Genomic DNA, 17,759 nt, shown 5'->3' with positions numbered 1-17,759 from the left:
TCCTGTCCTTATGCTGTATTAAACCTGCAAAACTCCTACTACCTCGAATCTTGACTCTTATTTATTGAGCTATCTGTTATGATATATGTCTAGTCAAAAATAGGGTATTATTTATTTATTTACCACATAATGGCGCCCGAACAGGGACTTGCCCTTTCCCCACGCGTCGGTGAAGCCACGCCGACCCCCTGACCCTCTGCAGTCGTGACGGAACTCTTCTGCGCAGTGGCAGATATTTCTGCTCAAGTATCCCTCAGGCCCACGGAGGAGACGGAGGAGGCGGTCCAGCATCCAGACGAGACGGTGGAGGAACGCGGCGAGTCCCGACCAGAGCCCAAGCCAAGAGTCCAAGGTCCGAGGTATCCGGAGGTCCACCCGTAACTGAAGTCCGAAGTTCGTCGTCCGTCGTCGTAGCAGTCCAGTCCAGTCTGAGGCCTTCCGTTCTTGCTGCCCGGTGAGTACCGTTACTGGGGTGGTATCTAGACAGGGTCAATTTAATTGACTCTGGTCTGTGGGTTGGTGGTACACAGTCCCACAAACGAAGTGTCCACTTCGGTGGATACGGGTCCTGACGTGTCTCTTTATGAGACCGGTAAGTTTCGTACTGTTTCAGCAGTGCATCTAGTTTCTGTTCTAGTCAGTTTCTGTTCTCGAGAAAATTTATGTGTTCTGTTCTCAATATTTCCAGGTAGTATTCTGTTCGAACTGTTATTTTAAATGTTTTTCATGTATTTTAATGTCGTGGTATGAATGGGGAATAAGTATCGTGTTCATTGTGTATTGTATTGTGTCCAGATTACAGTTCAGTCATGCCCATATTTTCCAAGTTACGTCAGTTAAAAACTAGAAAGGGTCTGCTGGAAGCAGCAGTTCCCGTCCCGCCGAGGGACAGTCCAGGTCACTTTATGTATCAGAAACATGGCATAAGCGCCATATTGTATCTAGATTTATGGGTAGAGTATACCAAACAGTTAGAAGAAAAGTATAGATGGCCCGTATCGGGTACATGGGATGCCGAATGCATCATGCGAGTAGAAGAGGCATTATGGAAAAAGAAAGCCAGACAGTCACAGAAAGATGCCATCGAGTTATGGCGCAAAGAAGCTCATAAAAGAACTGAAAAAGAAATCAGAAAGTCAGAATTAAGTAGAGAATCCTTAGAGCGAGCCCAAGAAAAAGAATTAATCGAGATAGGTGAACAAGCCAAAGCCGAACAGTCAGACAGACAGAGGCATGCCCTTATTAAGGGTATGTACCCTCTTCTTGCCGAAGGCTTGCCAAAAGCGACCCCAGAGGCATCCAGTAATTTCCCGCCACTACTAGTTCCGACCAAGCCGCGTCACAAACCGACCGCAGCTGATATTTTTATTTCGTCCTATCTGGACGACACAGTCCCTGAATATGCAAATCCTGTTCGCGCTCCGCCAGTCCCCGTAAATCAGGCACATCCTGCTCCTCCAGACACCGGGGCACCCCTTGCAGTACCTGCTACGGTACCCCCGGTCCAGCCAGCATTTCAATTTCCCGCTCCGCCACGAAGAATATCAGTCGACGATTCTAGTCTAGGGGCCGCAGGAGGAGGTCCTCCTCAAACCCCGCCGCCACGCAAGCGTTTATCAGCACTCGAATTACATGCTCAAGCATCACAGCGTACTCCCAAGAGTAATAAGTCTGTTGCAGAAATCAGGCAAGCCCTTAGCGAATGTGCCTATGACCCAGTCCCAGGCGAGAATAATATGGTTTTATATTCAGTACGCGTAAGGAGGGTGACCGAGTATCTAGTCACCCTACCCAATATGAAAGAAGATCTAGACAGAATATATTGTTTCATCCGTACAGGGGATGATCCAGAAAGTATTAGTGATGCCATGTCTCAAAGGAAAGCTGAGATCCAGCGTATGATATTGAAGTTTTTAATTAACTGTCTAATAAGAGAACAAGATTACCCGTCTAAAGATCCGGCCGAAATGAAAACCCTGACAAAGTGGAGTGATAATATAGCCGAGGGTAAGCACAATACCATTAGTGCCATGGAGAGTATGTACAAGAAAATCCGTAGAGAAATAATAAAGATACACGAACAACGTAAAGCAGCACAAGTAAGCGAGAAAGAAAGTAACTCTGATCCTGAAGAGGAAGACGACGAGAATACCGCCAGAATAGCGTATGTAGGAAAATCTAGATTTCCAGATCGCCATTTGCGCCTAGAACCCAAGCCAATTTTCTATCATTCAGTACCAGAACAAGGTTCCCTAGAACAAGTATTCCAAGCTACCGATCACATTCTGAAATCACGAATCGGTTACAGTGAGCTAAGTACCATGCATGAACAGGAACTAGCCCGATCAGCAGTCCGATGGATTACTGATTCTACCACTTTTCCAGACGAAATAGTGGCACAAATGTTTCTGAAATTGCCCCCAGCCGAACAACGACTGGTGGGTATGTATATGATCCAGCACCTCATTACTCTGTATGAGGGTCAGCACTCTGATCCAGGTCCGTTACACGATGTCCTGAACGAGTTACTCCAGTATAGATGGAGAGGTCTAGGTACCGACTTAATTAGTGTCATTCTAGAACAGCGCCACAAATATAGAACGTTTTTGAACCCGCATTTTGTTCATGTCTCGCCCCCAGAAAGTAAACCATTTTACATGGAAAGACAGAATCCGTTACGAGAAGTGCATCCAGTTAAGACAGAGGACGGTGAAATGCAACGAGTGTTTGTTTACACCCCAATAACAAAGATGGAACTCCTCGAGATGAAGAAATTAATTCCCTGTCATGACAAAGATCCAGCAGGGTTCCATAGAGAATTAAAAGACATGCTCCGTATGGGAGAATACACTTACCCAGATATCATTAAAATGTTAAAGGTTCTGCTGCCCGCAGGGGTGTATGAAAAGCTCAAGGAAAAAGAATGGGAGGTGGGAGAGAAAAAGATCGATTGGGCAGTTCTAGAAGCTGAAGACAAGGCACGAGTACCAGGTACCGGTCTAGGAGAGAAATGTAAAGAATTACCAGAATTATTGATTCAAGTTTTACCTAGATTATTGACAACTAGAAAAGAAGACTGGGATGCAATCTCAGCCTGTAAACAGAAGCAATACGAGGATATTAGTGATTTTTATTCTAGGTTTGAAAAATGTTTCAGCATCAACAGTGGTCTCAAGACAAGTAGTGAGTCATACCCTCACCTTTTTGTTACTAAATTAGTCGAGAATTCAAGTCCACAAGTTAAAAATCGAGTTCTGAAAGTCGAAAGCACCTGGCAAGCTAATACTCCGTCCCAGATGCTCCAGATGCTCCAGTACCACCAGAATAGAATCAGGGAAGAGCAAGAACACGAGAGAAAACGTATGAAAGACACGAAAATGAAAGTATTAGTTGCACAATCCGTTCCTCAAGACAGTCAGAAGAGGGGTCCGAATCAAGCCAGTCATCCTGCAGCTCCCGTTAAAGGGAACTGCAATTATTGTAAACAGCCAGGTCATTTTATAAATGAGTGTGCAGTTCTGAAACACAACATAGCTACTGGTAAGACTAAAGAAAGACCACGTCCGTCTAGACAAGAGCAAGTTTCACAGACTCCTCAGCCACAGAATGCACAACAGACAGTTACAGCACCGCAGCCTATCGCTGCAACACAGCATGTTACATCGCAGATGTACCAGTATGCACAGTCTGAGTATCCAGAGTACCAGCAGTATTCATGAAACAGCCTAGAGAGGGAGGTAGGCTTGCCTCTCATCGAGATACCTGTAGATCAAGAAGGTCCCTATGTTCACAGTCAAGTATTAGGGAAAGACAGAAAGTTTTTGATTGATACAGGGGCAAGTAGGACCACAATTAGTCACGCCGAAGTTCCAGGGGCTCCGCTCTCAGGCTCAAGAAATGTTTCCCTTGGATTTTCAGGAAAACCTATCGTAAATGAGATTTCAAAGCCAGTTACTCTAGAAGTAGGTCCATTGTCCCGCACTACTGATCTGTTACTTACTAAGTCATGTCCAGAAAACCTATTAGGCATTAAAACACTGAAAGAGTTAGGTGCAGTTATATGTTGTTCCCCAGAGGGAATACGTCTGTTCCTACGTGACTTTAAGGGTCACTATGTATTACGAGATTTTGATTCGAGACTGTCTAATGTTCCACAGCATCTATGGGCGCAAGGTCCAACTGATGTAGGTTATATGCAAATCACACCTTATCGTGTGACTCTCAAGCCAGGTGTAGTGTTACCACGAATCAGACAGTACAGATTGCCACCCGAGGCTGTAGCAGCCTTATCCAAAATTATTGACGAGCTCATGGCTCAAGGAGTAGTTGTAGAAACTGACTCCAATGTATGTAATTCTCCGATCATTCCAGTCATGAAACGTACTGATCCAAATGCACCCCCAGTATATCGATTAGTGATCGACCTACGAGAGCTTAATAAATGTATTATTCCGCAGTACCCAGTTGTCCCAGACATCTCTTCCCTATTAACCGCCATTGATTCCGAAGCCACGTTCTTCACTGTCATAGACCTCAAGAACGCATTTTTCAGTGTTCCAATTCATCCAGACAGCCAGTTTCTTTTCGGATTCTGTTTAAATGGAAGGAGCTATATGTTCACACGCGCTCCTCAAGGTTTCACGGAGAGTCCTAGTATTTACAGTCAAGCACTTAAGAGACAACTTGATAACATTCACATGCCAACTGACACTGCCCTGCTCCAGTATGTCGATGATCTACTGATCACAGCCCGTTCTGAACGTGCTTGCGAGCGAGCATCCCTTACAGTCTTGTATTTCCTAGCCGAGATGGGGCACAAGGTGTCCCCTTCTAAGCTTCAATTCTGTGTCCAGCAAGTGGTCTACTTAGGACACTTACTGTCCAAGAGGGGTAGGCAGTTGACACCAGACCGTATCCAGTTAATAGCGAGTCTTCCTCAGCCCAAGACCCAGAAGGAGGTACGAGCTTTTATTGGCCTCACTTCTTACTGCAGACAATGGATTCCTCAGTATGCATTTCTAGCCAAGCCACTGATACAGTTAACGACACAGGAGGCAGCCGCATCGACTGTCCTCCCTTGGACATCTGAACATACACTCAGTTTCAATGAGTTAAAGAAAGCCCTATGCCAAGCTCCAGTTCTAGCGACACCGAACTACAGTAAGCCTTTTACACTTTTCGTTACTGAACGTGAAGGTACAGCATTATCTGTTCTCACACAAGATCAAGCAGGACAATACAAGCCCTGTGCTTATTTTTCTAGCACATTAGATCCAGTCGCCCAGGCTCTGCCTGCGTGCCTTAAGTCAGTTGCAGCCACAGCCCTAGCTATCAGACAAAGTGATTCCATAGTCTTAGGACACTTCTTGACAGTACAAGTTCCACATTCTGTGGAAGTTCTTCTGAACCGAACACAAACTCAGCACTTGACAATTGCACGTTTAACAGGTTATGAATTGACACTGTTCCAGCCACACACAGAAATCAGACGCTGCAACACCCTGAATCCTGCTACACTGTTACCATCAGTTAATTCAAATTCTGCCACACATGACTGTGTGGAAGTAGTTAACATTACGACAAAGCCAAGACAAGATCTGACAGATATTCCGTTACCAGACCCCGACCTGACACTTTATGTGGATGGTTCATGTATGAGAACTAGTACAGGAGAACTAGTCGCCGCGTATGCAGTGACTACTGACACCGAAGTTATTGAAACACACCGTATTGATACCCTGTCCGCTCAAGCAGCAGAGCTAGTTGCTCTGACACAAGCCTGTATACACGCCAAGAACCTGAAAGTTAATGTTTACACAGATTCACGTTACGCATTTGGAGTTGTACACGACTTCGGAGTGCTCTGGCAGGAGAAAGGTTTCATGACTTCTCATGGAACCAAGATTCAGCATGGTCTCCTTATTCAAGCTCTGTTAGATGCCATACATTTACCGACATCTATCGCTATCATGAAATGCAAAGCACATACGAAAGTCACTGATATTATTTCTCAAGGTAATGATCTAGCAGATCGCACAGCCAAGCTTACAGCACAGACTCCAGACAGTCCAGTTAACATGACACACACTCCAGATCCGATTACATGTATGACAGTTAAGGACCCTACACAAGATGTCATAGATATCCAGTTACATGCTACTCCTGAAGAAATCAAGAAATGGTCCGAACAAGGAGGGGTCCAGACAGATCAAGGATGGTTAACAAAAGGTAGAGCCACATGGTTTCTCCCCGACTCTATGGTTCAAGTCATTATTAATACCGCACATAGTCCAGCACATTTAGGAGAAAAAGCTATGTTAGACAGTATCCAGAACATTTGGTTCAACAAGCATTTACGAGCTGCAGCTAAGCAGAAAGTCCGTACCTGTATGATATGTTGTCAGTTTAATCCAGGTAAAAGTGTCCCGGTGGAACAAGGTGGTTTCCAGCCTCCTGACCACCCTTTTGAAGTCCTCCAGATGGATTATATTCAGATGGAGCGATGTCGAGGTTTCAAGTATGTCCTTGTAGTTGTATGCGCTTTGTCCAGGTGGACAGAAGCATATCCAGTCCCAGATTACACAGCCGCGACCACTGCCAAGCAGTTGGTTCGTGAGTTCTTCCCCCGTTATGGACTCCCTAGAGTCATATATTCTGACAACGGCCAGCCATTCTCCTCAGAACTCATGAAGCACGTTTCCCTTTTGTTAGGGTACCAGTGGAAGTTCCATTGTGTACGCCATCCTGAAGCAGCCGGTCTCGTTGAGAGACATAACCAGACTCTGAAAATCCGTATTGCAAAAGTGTGTAAAGAGAAAGGTGTGGACTGGCTAGTAGCTCTGCCAGTCGCTTTATTTTATATGCGCATGGTCGCACATTCCAGATCAGGTCTGTCCCCGTATGAGGTCATTTTCGGCCGCCCCCCAAATATGTGGGGTACTCCCAGACCCCGAAGTATTACCGATGTTTCAAGTAATATGCTGACAGATTACCTAGCTTCCTTGATGTCTGCCCTCAACTCATGTCGTTCACAGGTTGCCGCCGCATTTCCAGACAATACCGAGGTGGCACCGCATGAAATCGTTCCAGGATCCATGGTGATGGTCCGCAACTTTGACAGATCAAGTCCGCTGGAGCCTCGATGGAAAGAGCCCCGACAGGTCCTCCTCACCACCCGTACAGCCGTGAAGTTGGAAGGAGGCAAGGGCTGGGTGCACCTTTCTCATGTTAAACTTTTTAATGGACTGAAACCCGCCTTAAAGAACATTTCCCAGGATTTGAAGGATTGCCAAAATATTGTTCTCAAGGACTGTCCCGCAAATGACATTGATTCAAAACCCCCCCTGTTAGAGAAAACTCCGCAGCAGGAGTATAAACAGAAACTACGGTCTAGTAAATTAAGTCAGCCAGTTTGATTGTCTAAGTCCTCCCCTAGGTGAAACGGTTAGACTGTTTCTGACATGTATAAAATAGACCCCCATAGTGAGAGAGTTAGTCAAAACTCAATCCGATGTATCGTTTTTCTATGTTTCATATTGTTTCTCAGCATTATGATTTCCTGCACCAGTTATGCATTTTACCTATGTTTCCCAGTTTCACATGTAAATAAGTCTGCTAATGCTACAGTAGAGCACACGTTTAGTGATCTGCCCCCTCATGAACTGTCCTACCGCCTCGCTATGCGTAATAACTCATTTATCCGCATGTTACATTACTCACACCAGACCAGCAATGCCACTAATTGTTGGGTATGTGGTCGACTCCCCCCTTTCCAGATGCCGAAGGGAGTTCTGCCACTTTTTCCTTATCCATTTTCACATAATGGTTCGTGTGGAGCATGGTCCACGTTAACGTCATCCTCAACAGATATGTCTTTTCTTAACAGTACATGTTTCCCAGACAAGCAAGGTCTCCCCCACAGAACCGGGTTAGATCTAGAAAATGAAGTGTATAATTTAGGTAATTATTCGTCGAATTTCATGGTCCTGAATGTTCAGTCTGATACTACTCCAGACTTACCTGCTATTTCAGTACTACCAGTCAAAGGCGAATTATGTGTCCGAAATAATGGTTCCGTACATGTAGGACATAGTGATTGTACTACTATTGTCAAGTATAGTGACAGTGGGAAATCTATTTTCAAAGCTTCACGTCATTCATATTTTATTTGTGGTCAGACCGCATATGTTCGTCTACCCCTCGCTTGGGAGGGAACCTGTTACATTGCCTTCCTACTGCCACCAGTTTTCCTAGCCCCACCTGATTATCATAGAAATACACATCTAGTACACATTAGACATAGAAGGGAGTCCCCAATTGTCGATTATACTGAAACTACTCTAGAACAATATACCGATTTCAATAAAGGTTTCTTCTTCTTTATAGGCCCTGTCCAGAATAGTAAGTTAATCCGTAGGTTTACCAGAACCCTTGAAGCTGTAATAAATGAGACTGCCTCTGCTCTAGGTAACTTAACCGAAGAGCAATCTGCTATGAGATTTGTCGTTTTGCAAAATCGTCTCGTCCTTGACGTCATACTGGCCGATAGGGGCGGGGCCTGTAGAGTCATCGGATCTAGTTGCTGCATTTTCATTCCAAATAACGCGCCGTCTGTTTATTCAGCTATAACCAGACTCCATAAAATTGCCCATCTGATACACCAAGATCCAGGCACCTGGACATGGTCCGGTTGGTTCTGGAATAAAATTTCCGCATGGGGATGGAAAATATTGTCCTTTCTAGGTATTGCAGTAGCGATCATATTCAGCTGCTGCCTCTGTATACAATGTGGCCCTGCGATTTGCGGCATTTGTGCTACCTCTTGTATTCCTAGTCCCAAGCCCAGTTCTAAATCCCGTTCCAGGATAATTCGAGACGAGCAAATGATACTGTATGAAATGATAGATGGTATCATGAATATTGATGTTTCCTGATGGAAACGTAGTGACAAGGAGGGAATGTGGAAAAGTAAATTTTGCCATGTTCTGTGTCCCTACGTGTCATCCATCATATGTTATGTGTGCATGATTAAATATGCATATGCATTCCCCATGTCCGATTAATGACGCAATTACAGTTGTGTCCCCCTCTAGTATGCCAGTTTCCAGTCCTCGTGAATACTACGAATATCAGGCCTATGTAAAGTTATGTTGCCACGTTTCTCAGTGTGCACGTTATTCTATTATAAAGTCCCCGTTTCTAGGCCTCAAAAGGGCCCGGACACCAGATTCAGCTCCTGTCTCCTGAAACCTCGCTGAGGAGGGATACAGCCCCCACCTGTATCCTCGACCCTTCACTTACTTCCTGCCTCGCAGTGCCCGGCCCAGCCTGGCTCAGTCTCTGAGTCTGCCAAGAATATGTTATAGTTCCAGTTATCAGTTCAGTCCTCCTTCTCTGCATTCCTAAGCTACTGAACTGCATCAATAGTTTCCGTCATTGTCTAGCCTTCACGTCTCCACGTTAGAGAAATACTGCATTTAATGGTCATTTAATATTCTTCATCACGCACTACATGTAGAATAATGCATGGTCCAGTCTTAGAATCAAGTTAGCCTTTCCTCTCTTGACTTCTAGTTTATATCAACATGTTCTCTAAACATCAGATACTAGATACTGTTTAGGTACATGTCGCCCTGACTCTCCAGACTTCAGTCTCTGCTCCTAGCACAGAGTTCATAGCCCCCAGCTTCTCCTAGTGATACGTCATTGCCAGTTTGCGCGCACCATCAGGTTAGAGGTCCCGGCTCCTTAGGTAGCCCCCTCCATGGTTTCCGCCCCATTCATGACATATTCTGTTACGTTTGCATCACATGTCTATGTATACGCCCAGTTACACCTACTTTTGTCTTTATCTTTCGCGACTGCTACGCGTCACGCCTTCTGCTCCACCCACTGCTACGCCTACTGCAATGTAATGCTATGTGTTTGCGTTATGTATATATGCTCATGTATTGTTATTGAAAGTCAGCGCGCTCATCCCAGATCCAGCCCCAGCAGCTGCTGGGCCCTGTCATCCTATTCCTATGCAGGTTGTCCTGTTCCTGTCCTTATGCTGTATTAAACCTGCAAAACTCCTACTACCTCGAATCTTGACTCTTATTTATTGAGCTATCTGTTATGATATATGTCTAGTCAAAAATAGGGTATTATTTATTTATTTACCACAATACGACCCTTCGTCTCTTCTTCAGTTCTCAAGTAGCAATCATGTGGTGCTACATCACCCAATTCCATGTTGATTGGCAACAATGTTGCTGGATTCAACACATTGCAACGTTTTATCCGAATATGACTTGCCAAGAGCGTCAGCTCATAGCCAGACAACCTTGCACTCGTCAGGTGCTGAGTTTTTGTCCGGTTCAAGAGAGTATCGACTGCATGTGGGACCATTACCGTAAGCATATTATCCATGACTAGACCTGCGGACTGTCGAATAGACACCGCAGCTGCCGCTGTTGCTCGTAAACAACTCGGCAAAGCTCTAGCCACTGGATCTAAGGTTGATGAGAAATATGCACATGGACGTTGTTTGTCGCCAAATTGTTGCGTCAAAACACTCAACGCACAACCATCCCTCTCGTGAACGTATAGTGTAAACGGCTTACTGTAGTCAGGAGTACCTAACACAGGAGCCGAACACAACGCATCACGTAATTCAGAAAAACCTTTCTGACAATCTTCAGTCCAAGGCAAAGGAGTCGGAACATCCTTGCACGTAAGAGCTAACCATGGTTTCGCCAATAATGAAAAATTCGGAATCCATTGTCTGCAGTATGATGTAATACCTAGAAAGGCACTTACATCTCTCTGAGTTTTTGGCACAGTCATTCGAGCAATCGCTGCTATTCTTTCTGGGGTCAACCTTCTCCCTTCTTTTGACAATAAGTGACCTAAGTAGGTTACTTCTTGACAACAATATTGCAGCTTAGAAGGTGACACTTTATGATGTAAGTCACACAAATGGTGTAACAATGAAACGGTAGCAGTTCTGCAAATAATCTCAGTATCAGCAGCTACTAATAGATCATCAACGTACTGAATCAAAGCCGCACCTGTCGGTAACACAAATGCATCAAGCTGACTTTTAAGGGCTTGACTGTAGATCGACGGACTCTCACAATAGCCCTGTGGTGCGCGTTTCAGTCTAAAACTGCGACCACCTAATGTGAATCCGAATAGGTCTCTGCTTTCCTCAGCGATCGGGATACTAAATAAAGCATTCTTTAGATCGATCACCGTGAACCAGGAGGCAGAAGCTGGAATCAGGGTCAACAAGGCCGTGATGTCAGGGACCACGGGAAACTGTGGAATCACGATTTTATTCACTTCTCTCAAATCGATTATAAAACGGTACACAGGAGGTTTAGATGGATCTGTTCGTTTTAAAATGGGTAACACAGGACTATTACACACATTTCCCGAAGTTTCTTCAATGACATCCTTTTGAATCAGGTCGTGGATGATCGCTAATAGTGCTCGCTCACCATCAAGAGAGATACGATACTGAGGTATACGTGGTAATCGCACATTTGGTTTCAGTTTGATCACATAAGGTGGGATGTCCAATAGACCCACATCATTGGGACCTGTGGCCCATAGAGATGCAGGAAGAGAACTCAATTCCGGTGGGAACTTATCGATCGACAAATACATAGGAGAGATTAGTCTCCGACCTAATGTAAGCTCCACTCCTTCAGGAGAGCAATACAAAGTCGCATATAACCGTTTTAACAAATCCAGACCCAAAAGATTCTCTCCACAACCAGTAGATAGAATCAATGGAGCCTCTAGCTCACGAGGACCAATCGTAAGGGGCAAAGGGCTAGAGACAGGATTGCTAACCAGGGCGCCAGAGAATCCAATAGAAACATTTGTTAAGCCAGACAAAGGTGCGCCAGGGAGTTTTGAATGCATGATGGAACTTTTTGCTGCACCAGTGTCCAACAGAAAAGGCTCAACTACGCCAGATGTGGCAACCGCGACGTAAGGCCCTCTCTGATCAACCGGAACTGACACTACTCCCTCTCTTTGTCGATGGCTATCCTAGTAACGGTCATCTGCCACGATCTCATGTTCAGTGTAATAGTCGTCCACATAGTACTGTGCTGATCTATCGGACCTCGCATTTGGCTGGTCAAAACAATTATTCGCGTTCGATGAAACAGTAGAGCGCTCATTATTTTGAACAAAACCTCGACCTCTACCTCGAGAGGCCGGTTGAGGACCACCACGACCTCCTCGTGCCGACACACCGTTAAGCCGGTCACGCAAAGCTGGACAATCATATTTTATATGGCCCTCTCTTCTACAATATGCACACTGATTATACCCAATCGTAGATCTAAAGTCAGAGGAGTCAGAGCGCGACTGCATCCTAGTGGACTGGGCTCGTGGTCGATACTGCTGTTGCGAATCATTTTGATTTGAGCTTGGAGGATACGCTTGCTGCAACAAAACCTTCGTTTTGAGCTCCTTCGTTTTCTTATCTGCACGATCACTTTCTTCCTTTTCCCTATTCTCATAATATTGAGCCGTCGCTAATATCTGTGCGGTGGTTGAAACAGCCCATGCACTTTCTGAATTCTTCAATTTGTTGCATAGTTCAGGCAACAAATTCAACACGAACTTATCAACAAATAACCGCTGACCTCCCTCAGTGCTCATATCCTGACCACTATGGTCGACAAACGCTTCCTCAAACCTAGTAAAGAAATCCGAGACACTCTTGTCTTTCTTTTGCTTACAGGCCGATAATTTATCCCAGTTCACCCTCATCGCTGGCATGAGAGTTTTCATAAGTGTAATGATTTTCTGAGGTAGATCCAAAATTAACTGCTCAGGCTTAGCTCCACCAACTTGTAGCCCATCAGCCGCTATCAGTGCAGCCCAGTCACCACCTAACTCATTCGCATGATTCGCTTGGCGAATTTTCGCCCAAATTGGTTGCGGTACGACATTACCAAACAACATGTCGATGTCAGCAAGGTTCATAATAGAAGCCTCCACCAATTGGGATAACTCCTTATAATAACCTGCCGGATTCTTACGCGGATCAGGCAAAGATTGTTTCACCTGCAAAACTTCTGATCGCTTCCATGGGAGGTGTATCCAAACACGTTGGAAATGTGGAAGAATCGGAGGATTAGCAGCAGGAGCACCTGGCATCCATACAGGCGGAACCTCTCTCATAGGATACTGACCAGAGTTCGTTTTCGTATTGTCAGTGTCATCATTAAAAGACACACGAGAAGGCACTGTGGATCTAAAGGCTAACAATCGCTCTAGTGCACGTCGTACATCTCCACCTACTATCATACCGCTCGAAAATTGACTCTGAAGTTCAGTCATGTCGGACGGTACATTATCTAAATCATCATTATACCATTCTTCCCTCAAAAAGTTACACATTTCTTCAAACACGAATCTCTGCGTAGGCTCATTAAACTGAGAAAACGTGTCGAAAACCATGCGCGGAGTGTAGTTAGCAGGGTGTCTTATCCACCTATGTGCCATAGTCACTAACGTCTCTTTTTCCCTTCCACTAGGGATCTGACTCCGTCTTTGAGGAGTTTCAGAAACATCGGATGGAAATAACTGTCCAGAAAGCGGTGAATAAAGGGTAGCAACAGCGTTAGGGATACGATTACGAACAGAAGGAGAAGAAGAAAGAAGAACAGGAGCAACAACATTAGAAGTGAAGGTAGGCACAGCAGACGCAGGCAAGATAGTCGGGGTAGCAAGGACAAGGGGCTGAGGAGGTACAGGCAAGGGAGCAGTTGGAGGGACAAATACAGGACCAACAACAGGCTGACCAGCAGCCGCCGGAACAACAGGAGGGAGAACAGGAGGAACTACAGGAGGAACTACAGGGGCTGTAGCACCCTGTGCATACGGAGGTGGCGATTTCATCAAATACGCTAACAGGGGATCCTCCTTTGAATCCTCTTCTTTCTTATCAAGACTCGTTGGTAAAACCGGATAACATTTGTCTATCCTCATGTGATGTAATCTAGTAGAAACTTCTATGTCTTTTTCTTGTTTATCTCGCTGACACTGTTGTACAACTTGCATTATCGGGACGATACCTTCTCTTCGATTCTTTTTAAGCTGTTTGATTTCTTTCTGCTTGGCCTCTTTACGCCACAACCGAAAGGAGTCAAACATAGCTGGCCTAGCTTTCTTTTTAAACAATTTAGCTTCAAGATTATCTAAAATCGTAAGGTCAAAACTTCCATGTGGTGGCCAACTAAGGACACCATCTTTTTTCGTATAACGGACCCAATATTCATTATATATAATAGGGCCCACACCATGTCGACTATAGAGCTCATATATCGGAGTTCCAACTGGAGTTATCGGACACGAGTCCTCCAACCGGGAATCCATATTGCAACATTTGAAGAAACCAAGAAAACCACTATGGCTAGGCATCGTGCACACTAACCTAGTATCAAACTTCAAGGGTTACCGAAGTGCTAAATCTTCGTGAAAGACAAAAACCCTCGGTTTTTGGCAATTGCAACTGTCAAATAACAACTAAGAACCAACAACTAAGAACCACAAATGCAATGGAACCATGCAAACAACTAAGCACCAACAACTAAGGACTGGGAGCGACCCACAAATACTTAACTGAGAGCACAATGGCGTCACCAGGAAGGCCCGTCTATCGTCTCGCCGTACGAAAGGACTACGCCAGGCGCCGAAAACAGGTCGACAGTCAGGGCATCAGCCCGTCGCAGCCGTCAGGAGGCGGGAATCTTCGCGGGAAAAATCTTCGGACCGCTTATTTCGACAACAGGATCGATGAAGCGGGGTGCACCTTTTCCTCGGAGATTTCACACGAAGTTCCTCACAATCGTCAGGCTTTGGACCGGTACCACTGATGTCGCCCCACGTTGGGCGCCAACTGAAGGACTGGACTATTTAAGGCCCAGTGGTGCCAGGGGACAACACCTAAAACCTTCGTGGGTTACCTGTTCTGGCGCACTAAAGACAGAGACACGGGAGACTTCCTTCGGCGTCAAAGATCAGCGTTTATTACTGCAGGGAGGCAAAAGTCACAAGAAGTACAACAGAGTGTAGGTTCTGAGAGTCTGCTTCAAATTGTAAATGTGGATCGCTCCTTTTTATACACTGATTCGTCTTTGTACAGCATACGAACAAACGGTTACAACGTAGTTCCCATAATAAACTTCAAAAGGGCTTTCTGAAACCCGGAACATAATTACAGTAACATTGCCGGTTCCCAACTGTAAAAGCACATCTTCTTACCATTAGGCGCATTCCACTCTAGTTGTAAACAAGCAAGAGAAAGAGACAAGAACAGCTGCAAGGAAGACAGACAACAGTAGAGAAAAAGAGTGTGAGGGTAATATCGGAAGCATGATCACAGGATCAAAGGATTCGATCCTAGCATATGCACGGCTGAAACAATAGACCGGCACGGCAAGATTACCCTCAAGCGGAGCCATCTGCCTTTGCAGTGTCATTCTCCTGATCATAAAAGATGCATGAAGGGAAAATGCGTCTTCCGTGAAGCTTGAGAACTAAGGGTCATGATGCGGACATTTGCCTGTTCGCTGACTACGTGAGGGCAAGAAACAAAATGGATGCCGTGAGTTCGGATGTAGAAACACGTAAATAAGGCGAACCCTGCCAAGTAGTGTAGCGAAAAACGCGTACACTCACTAAACTCGTCATTTACGGTTCATAGATACCAAACTTGCCCATATTCGTTCATGTCCAGAACATCATAACGATTCTCACGGAACCTCACCAGGTATAAAAATTGGATGTCAGGACTCTCCAGGACCTACGGCCATTACATAAGAAAGACTTTCCTGCCACCAGAAGACTCCCCTGCTACTACAAGAGGACTGTTCACTTGATGTGCCAATAAATACGCTCTGCACCAACTAATGTGATTTTACTGGAATTATTCCAAAGAAGGAACATTTAAATTTTCTAGCCCCAGCACAACCTTTCTATTCCCTACCTAAACAAGGGGGTAAGGGGTGTCCCCCTGCTGAGGGCTGGAGCGCAAACTGATTGGAAGCTCATTGAACTGGCTAGTAAGGGCTTGTGATCTTGTTACTCCTTTAACTTGTGCAACTACAAGAGGACTACCATGCTGCTTGAGGATTCGCTTGCTCTTTGAGAAGGAAGACTGGAGCTACAGGGACAGAACAAGCTTCAGAGATTTCCCTGCAACTGCCCAGCTGATCTGCTGCAACCGTTCTTGCCTGGACTTGTGAATAGACTTGCCTGAGCCCTGGAGGCCTCTGCTGGTGTGAGTTCCTGATCTTTAAAAGGTGCCTCCTCAGGTCGTGCCTCCTCAGGTCCTGAGCCCTTGGCTGGCATCAGTGTCCGCTCTTCCCAAGAAGAAATGATGAAATCCTGAAGTTGAACTTTTTGCTCTACACTGACTGCCAGCGATGACCAGCAAAATGAGATCTGCACTACGCGCTTCAGCGACAATTGTCTGCAGTGACAGTGGCTGCCAAAGCCAAGCTCCAGTAAACAACCGCCCGCTGTGCCGACCGGCTCTTTGCGCTACAGTGACAACAGTCCGCACTGCCCAGTCTGCTCTTCGCGCTACTGCAAAGATAATACACAACGTTTCCCCTCCTCCTCTCGACCCCCACAGCAACAAAACTGTTTATGCCGGACTTAAAGAAGGTAACTTTTTCAGTGGGACTAACCTGGTCCCTGTATCCGACCCGGACTCCATCGCTGTTGTCTGAACTAGTTACTTTCCTGGAGTATAGCACGACCAAATGACCCCAAGTGATACCCTATGGTTCTATGCACTATTTTCACTTAATCCTTTCGCATTGTCGATCTCCGGTTCTACTGATGGAATTTTTTGTCAATCTGATATCATTTTATTTATTAAAATGTACTTTGTTTTTAAATTGGTTTGAGGTTTTTCTTGTGTTATCACTTCTATTACTGTTTGCGTGCTGCATAAATACTTTACACAGTACCCCTGAGTTAAGCCTGACTGCTTTTGTGCCGGGCTACCAGAGTGTCTAGCACTGGTTAATTTAGTGGCTTTTGTGGTTGTTGTCTGAGTGTGGTTACTCCCCCCTTAACCAGTAACCCCAGTTCTTACAACTGTCCTACAGTCCCACTGATGTTGAGAGTAGACCAGGAGCATTTACAATTTGCCATGCTCCCGTTTGGCCTCACCAGTGCTCCTTGCGTGTTCACAAAAGTGATAGGAGTGGTCGCTGCCCATCTTCGGAGATAACAGTATTTTTGTACCTTGAGGACTCACGTTTGAAAGCGGACTTGCCAAGGTCAGTTGTAGACCACCTCTAGATGACAGAGAACCTTTAGACATCATTGGGTTCACTATCAACAATCCATAGTCCCACCAACTCTTTCAGAGAGACTTCCATTAATTTGGGTAATATTCGACACAGTGGAGTTCAGGGCTTTCTCTGCTCCAACAAATCCAGGTCGTCTAAGCTATGATTCTTATGTTTCAGGATTGGCCCTGGATTGCTGTGAGAGCAGCTCTGAGGCTAAATGGCCCCTTATCCTTGTGCATCCTCCTTGACAGCTATGCCAGATGGCACGTGCAGGCTCTGCAATGGAATTTGAAGTTCCCGTGGACCTATCATCAAGGCAACCTTACCACCGCCCTTGAGGTCTCAGAGGAGACCACTCTAGATTTGCAGTGGTGGCTGGCACTACAGGGTGGCTCAGAAGGCATGATCTCGATCAGAGTCGAGCACTCAATGCGTCTTGTT

The 17,759-nt window shown here is 45.4% G+C and overlaps 1 protein-coding gene across 3 annotated transcripts in view; it reads left to right on the top strand.

Annotated features, from left to right (window-relative positions):
- The window catches only part of RNF123 (ring finger protein 123), a 1,600,675-nt gene that overhangs the window by 968,745 nt on the left and 614,171 nt on the right, over positions 1-17,759 (top strand). The gene's annotated exons all lie outside the window — the stretch shown is intronic.

This window comes from Lissotriton helveticus, chromosome 9, assembly GCF_964261635.1.
Source record: "Lissotriton helveticus chromosome 9, aLisHel1.1, whole genome shotgun sequence".
NCBI lineage: Eukaryota > Metazoa > Chordata > Amphibia > Caudata > Salamandridae > Lissotriton > Lissotriton helveticus.
The sequence above is the reverse complement of the archived record's forward strand: the minus strand, read 5'-3'. Positions and strand labels throughout refer to the sequence as shown.